Raw genomic sequence first — 19,742 nt, forward strand, 5'->3', positions numbered from 1 at the left:
AATATTGCGCATTGGACACTATCATCACCAAAGGCACATAGGTACCACGAGAGAAAAATTAAAACATTTGTTCATCGGGCATCATAGGTAACACAACATCACTTATGTGATGATTTCAAGCTTAAATTTGTTCACTTATATTCCTTAAATCTTTGGTAATTCATTGTGTTCATGGTGTTCATTGTGTTCATGGAAATAAGTTTGCAATTGTTCCACCATGGGGCACTATTCTGGATCTTCTTCTCGAGTTGAATGGCCCATAATATAAATCTGCAAGAATTCGTAGTCTGCTGCTGGTGGCAATAATTAACCTGCTCGATGAAAAATTTGGTCTTGAATCTGTTAGGATAAATGTATACTTGGAAACGTGCTGAACTGGTGTATGGTGTTAAATATCATTATTCTTTTTAATTACCTTGAAAGTGGGCATACAGTTTTCTTGAACCCCATGTGTTGCTCCAAATGATGCCATTGCATATGTTTTTCGATCGACCATGCTTCTGAGAATCGGTTCATGTACCAGCAACCAATGTGCGTAGAAGTTCTGGTGAGGTGATCAGAGGCGCCAATTTTACCTCGCCATTCTGCAACATAATCTAGGGGCTTCAAGTTTATATTTTGAAACTCTACAAAATGAACATACAACTTCAATTGTTTTAATAAATACTAAACGATATACACTGTAATGTAATCTATTGCTGCATTGTAGTTGAATGCACACCAAATTTACACATTTTCAGTCTGCATTTTATGGAGAGTAGAGAGAAGGAGAGCGATCGCTGCTTTGAGACCACAGATTTTTTGTCCCCTAAAATATGTACCAATATGGTAGTTCATGCTTTTGCCAACAGGCGCGCTGGCCATCACGAGAGTGCGAAATTGATTTACACAAATCAAATTGTAGTTGGCTCGTTGGCTGAGTGAACTGTTTCCCTGGTGACAGATGATAGGAATATTATTATTTTCGATTTTTGATAAGAGAACAACATATGACCATGGTGAAATGTTGAACCGTGCGCTGGTATAAGAGTGTTTTGGCATCGGAAAGAAAAGGAGAAGACATAAATTTCCGAGAGCATTTTTGAGAGAAAATTGGAAAAAACCTTATCTCAAGAATCGACTCCGAATCAATTTGTGTGTCAAGAGCACTTTTGCGATGAAGATATCAAAAAGATGATGGATTCATTATAAACGAAATCGAAATTGTCATCCCTCGTAAGAAGTTGACTCTTCTGAATAAGAATATCTAACCAATAAAACTACATGGTTCAGTCAGAAGTAAATATTCTTGAAGAATTTTGTTGGCATAACATAATATATGGTTTATATCGGTTCTCAGCTGAGTAATAAATCTGAGACTGCTACCTTTTGTTGTCTTGATGTGTACTACTCCTCACTACGGATTTATATAATTTTGAAGATTACGGTAAACCAACTAACATAGCTGCTTTCAATAAACAATGATAAACAAAAGTAGGTACAATTTTTTTGATCAGTGATTTCTTTTGATTTTCATTGATTTCGACTTGCATTTTATTGCATATAATTCAGAGAACTCATATTTAATATAGATTTGAAGAAAGGTATTTGAAAAATCATCAGAAAAACCACGATGACACATAACCTAAAATAAAACGAAGGCTGTTCATTTCAAATTGACGCTTGAATCCCCACCCCTTATCGATACCCGCTGCAATCGCAGCGACACCTATCCTGCGTTTCCTGTTTTCGGGGACACATTTTTAGTACGTCGATCGTTCTCCTTCTCTCTACTCTCCATACTGCATTTGGTGGTTGCAATTATTAGCCTGTTCGATGATTGTCAATGAAGTATTTGGCCTTGAATCTGTAATGATAAATGCATACATTGAGGACATTCTGAATTATTGAATGATGTTGTACATTATTCTTTCTAATTACCTTGAAAGTGGGCATAAACTTGTCTAGAACCACATGTGCTGCTCCAAATGATGTCATTTCAAAGTATTTTGTTACCGTTGAATATGGTTCTGAGAGTTGGTTCCTGTACCAGAAACCAATATGCGTAAAGGTTCTATTGGGGCAATCAAAAGCACTTATTTTACCTTGCCACTTTGCAACACAATTCAGGGGCAATAAGAATGTGCACTGTAATCATTTGCTGCATTATAGTTACCTAGATGCAACGCGATAACATTTGCACTTTCTTAAGGTCTGTTGTATTGGTTTTTTTGCAGCTCAACCAAAAATGTAAAATTTGTCTTTTTCACGGAAATGTAACCTACAAAACTAACCGTCTAAACGAGATTCAAAGTGACTAGAAAAGTGCAAAGCACAATCTCTATGGTTACAACCTACTGAAAAATTATTATACCTTCCGATCATAAATGAAGACACACAAAAATTAATAAAGTGCTAACCAAAATGCTGATTTTTAAGAACGTCGAATCAATATTATGGAGTTGTGCATTTGATAACGGTCATCAGTCCCTTGCCAATCATCATGAAGGTAAGAAAACCTTCTCTACCTTTACCTTCATGCCAATGGAGCGCGATAATTTCATGTTTCCAGTTTCCTTGATTTTTCCAGTTTTCCAGGTAATTTTTCCGAAATAGCCAGCTAGAAAGTAAAAGGAAAATTTAAAAATGGATGAAAATGAGTTCAGTCGCTTTCACGCCAAGCCATGACACCACAGAGGAAAAACGTGAATTAATATGCTAGAAAAGAAGTATTTCAATCTTATTGATTCAACATTCAATACGCATCGTAGTATAAAAACATGTATGTGCAAAAAGCAAGCGATTTTTGAACGAACTGAAGAGAGAGCTCCATGACAAAGTAGTTTTAGTAAGGTGTTGCTCCTTCTCTAGCCTGAATGATAGAATGATTTCCTGATATTGCGTTTGGAAGCTCGAAATGAAACTTTATTGTGTTCACTAGAAAATGCCTCCATGAGCTCTAGAATGATCAGCTCAAGATCATCCGAAGATATGACTGACATTGTGAAAGATACTGAATAATTGTGCACTAATTATTCTCGATGAAGCCCAAGCATTATCGTCCGCGAAAACAAAGTTCGCACTCTATTTCATCTTTAAAATTGTAACTCTGAAAAAACTGCTGAAAATTTTACTTTAAATTGAGTTTAATTTTTTCAATCATGTCTTCCTTAATAATTTTAATTATAAGATATCCTTGATGCAGTTTAGAAGGCATCCACGATGCTCTATAAGAAATGAAAAACAGAATTTCATAAAATACCTGTATTTGCATAGCAACTTAATGTATCGAGAAAATTACCGATACATCCCGAGTCAGTAACCGATCAAAATCCACTCACCGCAAACAAGCACGTAACTATTTCCAAACATTCTTGACTAAAGAACGGAAATTTTTCGCTTCCTTATATCAATATCTAACAAGAACTGCTTGAAAAAGATAACCTCCGCCAGGTACGTAAAGACTAAGAATGGTGCTTCACACCACAGCGTTGGCGAAAAATCTTATATCGGCGAGAAAATTATATAGCTCGAAAAGAGGAAATTTCATAAATGTCGATATTTCCATACAAACTCTTTGTACCCATAAAATGTTCAGAGGTCTGCAATCCGCCCATCATACAGAGCTCTCTACGACCTTTGAGTACTCAACCTCAATTGTGAATACTCCTTCTGTCGAAAATGATGTATTCTTTATGAAATATCTTTGAAACGTCACATTTTGAAATAACCATTTCAACCGTTTCCCAAAAAAAATTATTTTAAATACATAAAAATGAAATTTAAAAATGAGTATTTAAAATTTTAAGCGTTTCGTTTCTATTGCACAAGTTGGCAACATCGACTGAAATATGCGTTGATAATAAAGGACAACAAATACACTATCTTGATGAGATAGACAAAGATGGCTGTCTATGAAGTCTGCGACGAACGAGGAAGGTCGTGAAATTTTATGGGATTTTTATGGCCGGTTGCTGTTGAGGCTCGCAAGTGAGTACGCGCCTTATGATGGCTGTAAATCAACAGCTGTTATTTTATAATCAAGCCATTGTTCTTTTTATTTTCTAGTAGGCGCTGTTGCTAAATAGTGAACTAGAAACGAAGCGATTTAAATTTTAAAACCTCATATTTGAAGAATGATTTTGAATAGTTCCCGCGGTGCATCTGAAAAATTCATGAATGAAACTCATAATTATTCAGTTTAAACTTGCATATGCTGTGAAAACCCAAATTGAGAAGAATTCCCCATTGCGGTTAATACTCAATGACACGTGGGGTTAATACTGAATGGTACGACCCTCAACTACTCTCGAATTTTCGTTCAAATAAATGAAAATTTTTGGTTGTGTTACATTCACACGTTTTACAACAAGAAGGGATTGAAAAAAAGCCCTGCGCCAGTCATACAGACAAAAGATACTTACATCTCGGCGTGAAAATCTCACATCACTAAAGTAAATTCAAGGTGACAACTATTCAAACTTAGGCAATTTAGCTGTCCCATTTAATTTTTTGTTTAGTTTATGTGCCATTGAACGAAACAACTTTTTTTATCGATCGAACAAACAGTCCGTACCAATGAACGATTCGTTGGTCTATACTTCACAAAAAAATTCCGAATAATTTTTAGGCGGCCTTTTCTAAGTCAAAATTTCTAGGTTCATCGGAACCCAACTGTTAAACCCTGATAGAAAATTATCCCAAACTGTACTTGACTCATAGCTGTATTGTACTGAATCAAATTCATCAAAATTGTGAATTGAATATATCAGTTCAATATACTCAACCTTTTTTAAAAGGATAACCTTTTCCATTTCTTTAGCCACTATCCAATAGTCTGAAATTGTTCAAATTCAAATTTTAATCGAAAAAATTGGTTATTGGAACATAGGTATATACATGAATTAATTTGTCGATAGACAGATGCTTCGAAAATAGAAAAAACTCAATATTCTCTCAATTCGATGAAATTCAGTTGAATATTTTATCAATAATACAGAAAACTATGTGAATCCATATCAAAATCAAGTCAGCAACGGCTAGAGAAACGGTCTCACTTCTGTCCCTATTATGAATCACAGGCTACAGTAGACACCGGTTAGCAAATCTAGCGTGTCTTTTCTTGCTCATTCCCCTTTTATTTTCGGGAAAACTCGCCACGAAGAAAAACTAAGCAGGGCTCATAATTCTGAATGCCATGGCTGCTTCAAGATAGATTTATGTATGGCCCTCACTGACCCAAATTCCAAATGAATAACTTTTCGAAGTAAGGGGCAAAAACTTAGGAAAATACGGCGTTCATTACTGTAAAAAGACGCTGAAGAAGAGAAAGAGCTGCAAAATTCCACATCCAGAAAATTTAAATGTCCTGTTACATTGCGTGTTCTTATCAGGAAGATAAAGTGTGGTTACGTGGAATTTATACTCCTGCTTAAACAGAAATTTTACAGAACTTCTTTACTATTGAGATGTTGGATCATTTCATAGCTTGTTCCTTATATTTTCAGATTCTTTTGATTATGATTTGTGTGAACCGGTAGAATTCAATGTGCTAGCCTCATAACAGCAATCTGTATATGAAATCTACTCCTATAAATATTCTGTTAGCGGAATGCAGTCAACTTTCATTGAAATATAGACGTCTTTGGCTTGTCTCAAAATATATCTGTAATCTTCACAAAATTCGTAATAATCCTATATAAGCTAGATAAGAACAACTTTCGGAACAAAGTTTTGATGAATTTTTTTCGAACACAAGATATCACCCACGTCTTCCAGTTTTCTCATTATGACCATTACGTACCATAAAAATACCAAAAATTGAAAGAACCCAACTCTTGAAACTGAGTAATGAATATTTGAACCTTTTGTTCATATTTTCTCATATAATGCGTCGTTTTCGAGTAATTTAATGTTCAAAAACAAACAAAAATTAGGAAATTCGAAAAATTGGGTGCTTTGAGCGAATGCAACTCTTTTTAAAAGATCCTGTGTAGTGTCACAGATCTGTGTAGTGTCACAGATCTGTGTAGTGTCACAGATCTGTGTAGTGTCACAGATCTGTGTAGTGTCACAGATCTGTGTAGTGTCACAGATCTGTGTAGTGTCACAGATTTAGCTAGTTATTCTGAAGGAAATTTCGTTTTTCCAGAGGTGGCTCATTATGAGAACTTACAATGTTTATATCTTCTTATCAGGACCGAATTGGAATAAATGGTATGGGAAAAAAATGTTTCTTTTGACCTCAAAAATCTACTGTTGAAATATGTGTAGGAGTCAAAAACTCACCCTGTATATGATTGCTTTTTTCGTAATGAAATTTCCACTACAAAAGTTTTGATTGGTTTTCTTTCATGTTCAAACATTAAATTATAAATATGAAAATGAAATAGCAAGCTGACGTATTCTCTTGCTTTATTTTTTTCCAATGTTTCAGTTCTTCATTTCTTACCATCGAAACATCCACTATTATTCAGACCACTTGAAAAAAAAAGTTGCCTTTAAAAAATATTATACAGGGTTAGAACTATTTAGAGTGGCACTACAGGGATATCGAAAACCTTTAGAAATACAGGGTAGCTTGAGTTACGAAAAAGTTGCGTTATTCAAGGATGAATGGGTGGGGTGTAAACAGTTCCCAAATATCTCTGATGGTTCCTGAGATATCTCGAAAAAACTTAAAATCAAGATAATCATTTTTTCTTCATAACTCATTTGTTTTTGGAGATAACTACACGAAATTCGGTGTGTAGTCATAATCCTATATAGCGATTATACTGGTGTACTACTTTTTTGTAATTTCAGCCACCCTGTATTTTTAACGGTTTTCGATATTCCTATAGTCAGCCTCTAAATAGTTCTAACCCTGTATAGTATTTAAAATCCGATTGAGTATTGGAATTATCAAGATCTGCTTATTAGTAGCAGGCTCGGTTGAATTGGAAGTCTGTCTGAATGGCCTTAGCAGCTGTGGACATTGGGGGAAGCAAAAGAAGACATACCTTTTTCGTAGGGCATTGATGAAGGATTATTTCCATCACATGTTCATTTATTTTTGTAATTGTGATTTTTATTTCAGATAATTCATTTATATTATATTTATAACATATATTTATATTATATATTTATATTATATTACTTCTTACGCGAGTTAGCGATGTTTTCGATAACACTGACTTCAATTTAGGTCAGTCGAATTCGATAAGCGTAACCATTTCTTCCTTGTATAAAAAGGCTGCATTAAAAGACCTATAAATGACCAAATAATTATCAGCAACAAAAGCTCTGTCCATCATTGGCACAAAAAGCTACTTGAATAGTTGCACAATTTTAAAATGAAAATTGGCATTCTTGAGCATTTTTCTATATAATAGTGATTACCAGAGGTTTGAATCTTGTGCGTTACTTTTTACTCACTCTGTATTGTCCCACAGTTGTTTATTCCATGTGCAATAATTATATGAAATAAATAAATGAATAAATAATTTTATATTCTTATATCCCTTTGCACTCACAGAAAACTACAGCTAATAGATATAATAATAGGACTTCTATTTAATCACTGCGCATAAGCCATATTTTACAATGCGGTGAACATATCCGATATCGTTTGTTGGTGGATAGTTGGAACGGTGATTCTACCCGCTCCATTTACCGTCATCACCCCAAAAACACATCCATCCCCTGCCTAACCCCAATCCCATGAAATATCGCCCCATCCGGAATCAGGGACTAAAGATGAATTAGGCGACGACGTCCATAAAGAAATAAAAGATAGAAATAAAGAATTTCTCACGGTTCTCGCGCCTCTGCACCATCTATTAAAAATATTGCGGAGTTTTGAATTGGTAATATCTAAGGCTATCCATCTTTTTCGCTTCTATCTTGAAAAATTTCTTTTTCTGACTTATTATATACTCGCCCCCTCCGAAATGGCCAATTCTCAATGCTATAAATCTTTTTGATTGGGTTTTATGACGTTAAGTGATGCGTAAGTCAATCACGTGTTTGAGTCAAGTTCAAAGGAAATATCCATAGCATAAGTTTTGGTGGGTTCACAAGAAATTTAATCGAATAATCTGTAGTGGAAGAGGTTTTTAAGAAGACTAAGATCAGCTGATTTAGAGAGTCGGAAAATCGCTATGAAAACGAATAACCGGAGTGTGGTTAGCAAACACTCTCAACCACGGAGCCAGATCTAAAATAATGGAAAACAGCTTCAGAAATGCAAGATTTTTGACTTCAACCAATCGCAAAAGTGAAGAAACCTACGTCAGTGGACAATTTGACAATACTGACAATAGTGAGGTAAGCATCGACCTCAGAGGCGGGTGGGTAGTACGTTAGAATATAGAATATAGAAATTTTTCTATGTTTTAAGGATAGTACCGATTAAAGTCATCGATAGCGAAGAATAGTATTTTTGGCCTCGGTTTTTATGAAATTGGGGCTTTTTAAGACAAATCAAGCCATAAAGGTGAATCTCTTACTAGTAAGGTGCATTCAAGTCTTAGTATATTATAGTATCTTCTGAGTTCTGAGTTCTGAGTACCCTTTCTTTAGTGATTGGTTGGCCATTTCCATTCCAGCGGTAGTCAATGAACTTTGAATATGAAAGTTGATTCCTACTTTCCGGACATCATGTATGCTCTAGGAATTTTTTGAGGGAAGAAATTATAGACAGATATTCAGTCGCATCGCCAGATATTCTTGTTCCTTCCTAAAAAACGTCGAAAGAAAAAGTTTCAAAAAATTCCAAATTTTATAGAAAATCGAATGCCATTCTAAGGCTAAGGGAAAAGAATCTTCAATGAGCCCCGATCTCTTTTTTCGAAATAATTAGATATGAGAAAGCAGATCATACTGGGTGAGCTTTTTAAAACGAAACAGACGAGATAACGGGAGGAATAAATTTATTTCGAAAAAATGATCGGACACGTCGTTTTTTGTTTCGAGGGGGACAACTTTTAAGGTCAAATTCACAACTATATCGCTTCAACCCTTAGTGTTAGAACACCAACCCCTAAATTTTGAATAGGAAAGATAGGGTGAGTGATACCTCATTTGAAAGGTCTTTTTATCCTGAATTCAGCGTATTGAATTTTTTCTCATTTAATGGATTTGTTTTCGAGATATTCAATTTTGAATTTCGTACAGTACCAGTCATTCCGCTAACCATGCTATGTGAAATCATCAATTATTTGACTAATTCATTCTGTGGTTACGATAGTAACCATTAATTGTCAACATTAGACAACGAAATAATTATTATTGGTAATTACTTTCTTCAACATCTAAGGTGGTTGTCTCGTCTGTTTCGTTTTAAAAAGCCCACCCTGTATAGATATCTTGATTAGTTCTCCAGATACAAGAAGCTCCTGAAAAATGACTGTTTCGTTTATTTCGCTATATCTTGGTTGTTCGAGATAATTTATATGTTTTATGTGATGGTTGTAACTGATCATAGAAATTAATCACCATTTCGGAGATATAGTGGAGAGTCGGTGTTCTTTTAATGAGGCATCCTATATTTGTATATTTTTCAACAAAGTTTTTTAGCCGCAGATTTGTAGAAGGGCATACTATTGACGATTTTTCTATAATGTTTTCCGTTGCTAAGATGTTTAGTTTTTTAACTTCATTCCTGACACCTTATATATAAATATTTTTCGTTTATTCAGAAATTTAATTTATTTTGTGTCTATATTGTGTAATCTTCTTCAATGAAAATAGTATCATATAAGAAATCATCTGAATGTTTTTACTTAATGAAGCATAGGTACACCTCAAATTAATCGAAACTTCGATAGCGATAGAAACATAAAACGAACTCGAAAAGGCACTGAAGTAAGTCGAATATATAGGTGAGTCTTCGACTCGTACAAATATGTTTACAGTAGATTCTGGAGGTCAAAAGAAAACCTTTTTTCCTCTACCATTTCTTCCGAAAAAATACAGGCTGTTGAAACACCATACAAAAATTGTAGTTCTATCTCACGAACGGTTTTATCGAATGAAATGAATTTCGGAATATAGTCTTTCATTTATTTGATGAATTTTTTTCGAACACAAGATATAACCCACGTCTTCCAGTTTTCTCATTATGACCATTACGTACCATGAAAATACCAAAAAGGGTATTCTGCCAATCTGTTACTTTTCATAAGCTTACCAGGAAAATTGCAATTCTGGACGTTTCTAGTGATCTGTAGCTTACAGGAATCCGTATAACTGTTTACGATAAGTAGTTCAAAAGTAACTCTGTAAATAAGATAGTTACATTTCCAGAATTGCATTATTTACGAATCTGTAAATCGTACGCTACAGATTTGTAACTTACGGATGAAAAGCAGAATACAACCATAAGTTGGACGCTATCTGATAAATATATGACCTCTTTGTAAAATGAAAGTATTCTCGTATAATGCGCCGTTTTCGAGTAATTCGATGTTCAAAAATTAAAAAGTATCAGTGAAATTTGAAAAATTAGGTACTTTGGCTGAACATAACACTGCACTGTTTAAAAGATCCACAGATGTGTAGTGTCACAGATTCAGTTAGTTATTCCGAAGGTTATTTTTTTCCCAGGGGTGGTACAGCTCATTATGAAAACTTAAAATGGCTATAACTTTTTATCAGCGCCGAATCGGAATAAATGGTTTAGAAAAACAGTGTTTATTTTGAACTCAAGCATATACTGTTGAAATATTTGTACGAGTTAAAGACTCAGCCTGTTTAAGCTGCCCCATGTCAAGAATTAAGTAGAAAAACTAATTATCTGACATGACATTTTTGAATAACCTGTAACGAGATACTTTTCGACAAATTTGCGACTAAAAAACTGCGTTGAAAAATATAGGGTGTCTTCTTCAAAATACACCGAGACTCCTCTTAATCTCTGATATGTTGATTAAATTCTATGATCCCTTATGGGTATCACATAAAATATAAAAATTATTGAAAAACATGATTTGGAGGTTTTCCTACACCTCGAACATAAACCAGGATATAGGTAAATATTTAAAACTAACACAGTGATTTTTCAGAAACTCCCTGTAACTCGAGAACGAATCAAGGTAACTATGATCAGCATTCTGATATCATATATTTCGAAAAAATCTCTGGAGATTTTTTCTCCAAGTCTTATAGTTTTTGAATTTGTACTGTACTGATTATGGAGGTTAAAAATTAGGAAATGAATATTTTAGAAGTACTCGTCCTGAATTCATGACACACAAAATATCTTCCTTCTCACCCCCGGTTTCATAAAGCTCGATTGGGGAATCAATGCTTGATTGACAGATAAACGTCAATTTGTTTTCAATCAATAATTCAGCCATAAGAATTCGGAATTCAATTCTCGAATCAAATTATGATCTATATACATCTATTCAATGATTCTAAATTGCTTCTTGTTCAATATATGTAGGAATGAAAAAGTTTTAGTGATTTCGTTTTTGAAATCCAGTGACTGTCAAATCGTTGATCGGGCAGTAAGAGTTTTATGAAACCCGCTGTCAGTGTTATAAAATAAAATGTTTCAATTCATTACTATGGTGAAACTACAAGTCACAGACGACCTAAATGCATCTTATTTCAAGGATGAGTAGTGTCACTTTTCTTGGCTTCAATACGTTCGGCGGGCCATGAAAAGTCACTTCTTCAGCGAATTTAGTATATTTGTTATTTTCCATCAAACATTTTGAAATTCATAATGATCTGTGTATCAACCTTTAGATTAGATTTATTTTCATAATTGTTATAGCTGTTGTTATAGCTTCTTGGAAATTGTGGCCAGATCAGGTTATCTCAACTAAGTAAAGCAATACTTTTCTTTTCGGCGGAGGAAAAGTAGAACTTCTCGATGATGTCTTTGTGAAAATATAACGTGGTTATTGTACGTTTCAGAAAAAAACTTTCATCTCGAGTTTTGATTTTTGAGCTATACGACTTTGCAGTTTCAGCATCACATAAATAAAATACAAAATCGTAAGTTTGGTGGAAAGAAAATCTCCGAAACGAAATTGCTTGTAATTCATTCCTAATATTCAGCTTTATGAGGAGACGATAGAAGTGGTGCTTAACCTACTTGCATCAACATAATAATGAACATTCACCTATTATCGCTCTTGTTACCGTGCACTGAAATGGGTTTCGTTCATGACAATTGTAGCAGACAGAAATTTAAAGTTTCATTCGTATGCATAACCCCACTAACACTTCTGAAAATGAGGAGACGTTGGTGTGAACTCATCCATTTAAATATTAGCTGCTGAAAGATTCTCTTCATGACATCCATTATATGATAATAAAATTTTTTTTCAAAGCATTCTTTCCTTATGAATTGAGGACATTCTCGTTGAAAACACACGGCTTCTATTTTCAGTCAACTTTTGCAATATCAAAAGTAAGTATACGATTTGCCACATTTGTGGAAAACCTGAAAGAAGGCTTTTAAAGAGTTTTAAATTTTTAGTTAAACATTGTGTTTCACGTGAGCTTGTCACCGAACTTATTCGTTGAGCAAAATCAAAAAGTGAATAATAAATATGTTAGCCTATCCAAATATAATATATGAGGAACTATACAACATTGGCAAGTATAGTTGTAACGACAAAAGTCTCCAAAAAATTGAATTCTGCAGATTTAACTTTTTTCAAATTAAATGGTGAAACAATTTTTGACCACTCTCCTTTTCATTTCAACATTCTTTTCGCCGAAAAAGGTTGAAAATATTGTTACGCAATATATTTTCAACATTTTCTTCCAAATTTGCTGAATGATCAATAAATTCTCAATTTTAATTTCATAGTTGTAGAGTTTATGTCGAGGTTTATGTACAGTATAGCAATAGTAATGAATTCAATGATGGGGACCTATTGCTTACTAGTCTTTATTGATATTCCAAACTATCGACTGTGAGTTATTACGAGAATATACTATTAAAAGTTACATTTGAAAGCTACATAAACACAAATATTTTGATTTCATGAATCGTTCGTAATCGTAGGTACTTCAGGTCTTACTTCAAGGTTTTACATGGAAGTCTGTAGGATCATGATCATCAGCTCAATAAGAAGGCAATTTCGAATTACGTTCGAAATTTTGACATTGATTTACATAGAATAAGAAGCAAGGAATTCAATTACTCGATAACAGAAATACAACCAGATACTCGAACGATTCTTATATGCAGAATTGGCCTTCAAGCTTCAAGGGCTAAATGATGATTATGTTGATAATTTTTCTACCACTTTTTTGAATTCTTTTCTTACTTGGACGAAATTATAACGAACAGAAGAGAATATCATCAGATAAATGTTATTATTATTTTCAATTCACAAATAGAGTAGGGGTTCTATACCCATAAACCCAAAAATAAAAAATTAAATGAAATAGAAGAGATGACAACACGTATTCATTCATTCATTGCTGTATCCCGTTGCCGGGAATGAATCTTTAAAAAGACCAAAAAAGGGAAAAAAAGAAAAAGAAAAGAAAAAAAAGAGGAAAAAAAAGTGCGAACAGACTTATAATTTTTCAGGGCTAATTGCGACTGTGTGCTCTCCTGTGACTGTAGAGACCCAACCGTGACCTACAGATCCTACCATACTCCGGGCATGGATAGTCTGGTGACTGGTCTGGTTGGTACCAGATCTGGCCGCCGCTGATTTCTTCTCGAGTCTCCATTATAACTGTGTACCAAAGACCTCCACTGTGACCTGTCTAACGCTAGTTGTTCCCAGTTATGATTGGCATTAACTGATTTTAGGGATTGATGTTGTGTATCCTTGAACCGCTTATACTGGCCTCCTGGTTTCCGGGCTCCCTCAGTGAATTCGCCATATAGAGCTATTTTAGGGAGTCTTGTGTCTTGCATCCTCAGAATGTGGCCGCTCCATCTGAGTCGGGCCCTCGTTACGTGAGTCTCAATTGTTGTACAACTCGCGCGTTGCAAGACTTCTGTATTCAAAACTTTGTGGAAACATCTGATGTGCATTATCTGTCTCAGATGACGTTGTTGCGTTTGTTCAAGCTGTTTAATATGTCGCCTGTAGGGTGTCCAGCTTTCGCTTCCGTAAAGAAGCGTTGGGAGGACCACGTATATTGTCATACACTTGAAAAGTTTAAGTCAATTCTGACAGCAACCCCTGAACGATCTCTGAATCATGTAGATCATCTGTCTGGCTTTTGCTTCAACAAATCATTAGACATCATGAAGCCCACATCATGAGAGGTCACAGTGGTCCACGCCGTAGTCGAGACTCTAGTGGTGACCATCGACCACATATTGGGAACGAGAGTACAAATATCATTGGTACCGACAGTGCCCTGTCAGCAGTCCCACCATCACCCGAAGCTCAGCTCGTGACAGCTTCAGCAGTTTTCTGATGTAGGTCGGTGAAATCATAACGAATTTCTTTGACTGAGTGAGTCCAGAGGGTTATTCTGTTGTTCAACTCCCATTGTTGGCCAATGCCTTATATTGGTGTTTTCCAAGTGCACAGAAGGGCTCACGTCCAGCCGGTGTTAACCTTGATGCTCTTTTTGAAATTTCATCGGCTTTTTCATTTCCTTCACACCACAATGCCCTGGTACCCATAGTAGAGTCACTTTATTTCCTCTGGCCAGCCCATGTCAGCAGAGATCCCTGGCTATGTTATTCCAGGGACCTCAGCGTAGTGTCCTTAGCGCTGTCCGTGGTGATAAAGATATGCGCCCCTTTGAGGCTATAACCATTTCAAAGGGCTTTTTAAAATCGAAGATGATTGATTGGCATAACCCAGGTGACCAGTAACATATCTGTTATGTTTTCTCGGGAGATCGAATGGGGAACTTTGTTATGTGTTAGTTTTCTGTAACCATTACGTGTCTGATACGATATTTGGGATGTACCTGTGCTGTATTTAAATTATATCCACATTTTAGAAATTTCATGTACCCGCTCCAAGATATCCACGTAACATATTTGTAACATTGTTCTTTATTTGCCATGTATCATTTTGAGATCATCGACAGAGCATGACACCATGCGTTTTAACTACCGTCGAGGGCGCTGTGAAACGTAAACAAATATGGAGGATTGTGAGAAATGCTATTGATACTGCTGTCGTTTCGATACTTATTTATTATTATCATTTAGACGTTTTGTCAGTTGAATAGTGGATTACTGAAAGTGAAGTGCAGATATTGAACGTTTGATAAGTTATTTGTGTGTCATAGTGATTTTCCAGTGAAATGGTGAATTACTGAAAAGAAAGTGCTATGGATATAGAACTGTAGGTCAATAAATCATTTCTCGTATTTTCATAGCAGTCCTATAAAACATAATAGGGTATGGTTTCATTATATCCAGCATATAAAAATTATATTCGAATAAATAATGTCCTGTTTGATTTAAATTTCGATATAGGTTATTTTCTCACATGTTGCATGTACCTCATATGTAGAAATAAATGAATAAATCATATACATATATTGAAAATTTTTTCTTCAGAAAGATATGAAATATGCATATAGTATTCTTATCATTTTCATAACGCATAACATGGACAAAATTCTTCTAAAAACTTTTTGACCTAAGCCAAAAAATTAATGAACTGTTGATTATTCTTTTTATGGAATGCAGCAAAGTGCAAAGACCAGAAAGACATGTCCTAATCTTTCTTGGAGAACAATAATCATGAACCCAGCAGTTTGGATGATGTAATTTATTCTTTCTAGTTCTATTAACGTGTGCACTAATTTTGAAATCTGAAATTTATGAAAATATATTGTTTTTGAACATTAGTTCATTCGTTCACATACCTCACCGAACTGATGAGATGTTTTTGAATTTTATTTTCAAAAATGATTGATAAACACCCACTATTTGAAAAATTTAAATTCGAGTTCATTATTATTGCAATAGTTTATATTAATTTCCATCATTTTCCATCTTTTTGTTGAAAGCGTTTTTAATAACAAATGAAACATAATAAACATAACACATGAAGGTAATATATATAGATCTCCCATGAAACAAATATTTGCATGATCCATGTTTGAACTATTTATGCTCCTTTCAGAAAGGAGATGTGTTCCTTGTTTGAGGCGGACATAGGAGCATAGCTGCTACATAAGCGTTCTGTATTTGTACTCTTAGTGTGATATATCTGTTATAAAACAAGGAGCGCGAGATACATTTCTGCTTCATAACTGTTATGAGATATGGTCACCTGGGAACATTCAATGGTTTTGCTAAGAGGTTTGAGTTCAGTTGATTCAATACCCTCATATGTTTAACTCAGTTTCCAGGTAGAAATTCCCGCTAAGGGATATTCTTATTGCTTCTAACAGGCTACATTTCCTCACATGTAGGTGTAGGGGTGGCAGATCAAGTATGGCCTCAAGCGCTGCTGTACGAGCTGTGTGCATAGCTCTCGACACAGGCCAGCCTTTGCAGTTTCTATTTCTGCTTATGTATCTAAGACATTTGCTGAGGTTCAGTGGCAACAATCAACTTCGACACCAATCATCCTCAGCCAGTCAGCCCACAGATCGTCCTGCAGAGCCTTCGCATTCCAAGCATAGTTATAGATTCTGGTGTCGTCTTTAAAAAGATCGTTCGGAGATTTCAGTAGTCGAGGCCGATCAGACGTATTTAGAACAAAAAGAGAATGGGACCATGATGTTATTCGCGATCTTTTTCTTGAGGTTGTATTATGCTTTCTTAGAATTCCATGTTAAGTGTAGATTGAATCAAATTGAGTATTTTTCTCTGTGCCATTTGTTCATGTGACTTTTTATTATGCCAGAAAGTCTTTTAATCAATAGGAGTTGGCTGTCTAGTATCTCCACATCCACTAGCAAGCATTCGCCAGCTGACAAAAAAAAATTAATTTTTCGTCCTGAAAGTATATCTCCTTCGGTTAAAAACAAAATATATCTAGCAGAATGAAGTTTCTGTTGAAATGCTTTGCACTCGGGATGAATTAATCTGAAACGAAGGAAGGGGTTCAATAAAAGCTACAATGGATTTTCTTCTTCATCAGTATTCTCACGTGAAAAAACGCTGCTTTGTAGTCTAAGATCAAGCATACTTGTTCACTTCAGATTTTGTTCTTGATTTTGGGAAAAAATATTACCTATCCTTTTCATTTTTGATGATTTCTTTCAGACAAGAAACTATGCACGTTCTACATTTTTGCCGCATCTTGTGTGAACAACCTGTATATATTGTGTCATTGTCATCAATAAATTATCAAAATAGATCTCTTTTTTTCAAAATCCTCACATTATTTCATCGAAATTGATTAAATTTCTAATTATGTTGATTTTATAGAACCCATAACTGGGTAAAAGCAACTGCTAATACTATGTTCCATTTTTTTGGTGACCAATGCAATTGAATACAACAGATACATACTCATATGAGAAAAATATTCCTGATATCGATGAAAAATCAACAATTTTACTGAAATACTCCTGAAATACCTGAATGCCTAAAACTCGTATGTTGAAGAGAGTATGTGGCTAGTTCCGACTTTCTGGCAAACTGTACAAATCCTGGAATTTCTCATTCCGGTATTATGAACAATGAAAATATGGCCTGAATAATTTACTCATTTAAGAACAGATAAACGGGATGAAACAAATATGGAACATATTTTGTATCTAATACAAACAGGAAGTATATGTTCTCCTCAGGATCGGTTTCAGATAACCTTGATACTGTTTTCGAATCCTAGAGTTAGATTAAAATTCAACAATAACATTTCAACTACATAGAGTATGTTCCAAACGAATAGGTTGAATGTTCAATAAATATTGTGAAACTAATGTTCCACTAAAGCTCTCGTCATCTTTCAGGATTGGCCTATTGGAGCCAGTTTTTCTACCTATATTTTGAAATGTAAAGAATTGTCGGTTGTCAAAAAATTGGAAGTAGGTACCTATTGCAGAAATTAACCGGGTAAGTATGAATCAGGGGTAAAAGTGTACAGATCGTTTCGTTTTAAATATTTGTATTGTAATCGATGCCTCATATATCGTATATATCAATCACCCGTGATTCGTGGACCATTAATCACTGATTTTTTTCAAATATTCATCAATCACTTGTGATTCATGAGCCATTATGGTTCAGTGTCAGTATCTATCATACCTCATATCCAGAATCAGAGACTGATGCCTCTGTACATAGAGATATTGGTGTATAGCAAATACATATAGCAATATTGAAATGTCGGAAGCGAGATTTGAGATGCGCTGAGATATTTATTCAGAAATAATCTTGGTTCATCACAATGGTGGAAAGAAAGTTGGAAATAGCAAATAATCTTCAATCTTCTACACGCAATTGAACGTTTCACTCAATATTGAGATAGATAGCAGTGAGAAGTGGTTATTTTACAAAGTTTACTAACCCGTAAAAAAAGGGGATTAGAGGCCAGAACCAATACTTTCAGTTATCAGAAAATTCAGCCTAAAAGTTTACAGGACGGAAGAATGCACAACGGTAGGATTCATTTTTTCGTACGTTTTCATATTCGAAAGTGCTTGCGCACTGCCAGACAAGTTATTTCTGGTGGGGTGCGAACTCGAACAGAATGAGGTTGGTTTTCCGCTACGTTTCCGTTTCCTAGGGGCTTTCGCACCGCCAGTTGAACTACTTCCAGTACAGTGAGAACTCGAACTGGACGGGATTGTTGTTCCTTTCCCTTTTCATATTGTCAGAGGCAGCTCAACTCTGTCGGTAACAGTACAATATTCTAGAATGAACTGACTCAGGCAGGGCAAAATCCTCAGGAACAGAAACGTCTCCCATGGGCTGCAGTCCTGAAAAAGGTAAAATTTTGGTGCCAGTGAAAATGTCTTCTCTTCGGCTTACCACCACTGACGAACAAAAATGAGGTTATCTTAAATGTCATGATGTTTTTACACGGTGGTGCATCTTTTTTGAAATAAAAAACCGTTGTAAACGGCCTGGATTGATCACGGTTTCCTACAGTTGCTGAATTTTGAATCAGAATTTATATTTTGATAAAACAGAAACGGAAAAAAATCGCAGATTTACTCCAAAATTAAGACCGATTTCAAACAAATATCAAACATCATTACAATGGATAGAGTCAGATTATGCACCTTTTCATTATTCCTTGTCCTGTTTTTCAGGTATTGGGAGAGAATCAATAACTATAATATTTGGTAATAATATACTAACCAGCATATGATGTGGGACGTCTGAAAAATTGTCCAAGTTTGCATAGTTATAACTTCGAAATTATTTTCCTGATGTTGGACTTTCAGCCGGAGATGCATAGCATTATCATTCGCCTTTATGCCACTGGTACATAGTTTTCTCTCAATCTCTTATTGTTGTGCAGGATGTGAATGAAAGACAGCCTGAAATGGTTTTTGGCGAAGGATTTGGGAATAGGAAGCCTTAGAGAATCCCGGGTGGATTGTTAGCTCAACACCTCAGGATGTCCTTTCAACGTATGCGAGGAATGAAAGTAGAGCTATATTATAAAAATCCCTTTTTCTTGAACATCCTCTATCTCGAAAACGAATTGTATGCGGTCCCATGTTTAAGAGACTTTTCTTCTTAAAATTCATCAAGGAATCTCCTCTTTTCGTTTGTACCTCCAATTTAGGAACACCCTGTATAACTCCGAATCTCAATAGTGCACCGATTGTCGATTTGAAGAGGATGGACACCAAAAATCGAGTTTCAACTTTTCACCAAGAGTAGAAATAGAATTCTAGCATATCCAAACAAT

Source organism: Coccinella septempunctata, chromosome 4, assembly GCF_907165205.1.
Source record: "Coccinella septempunctata chromosome 4, icCocSept1.1, whole genome shotgun sequence".
NCBI lineage: Eukaryota > Metazoa > Arthropoda > Insecta > Coleoptera > Coccinellidae > Coccinella > Coccinella septempunctata.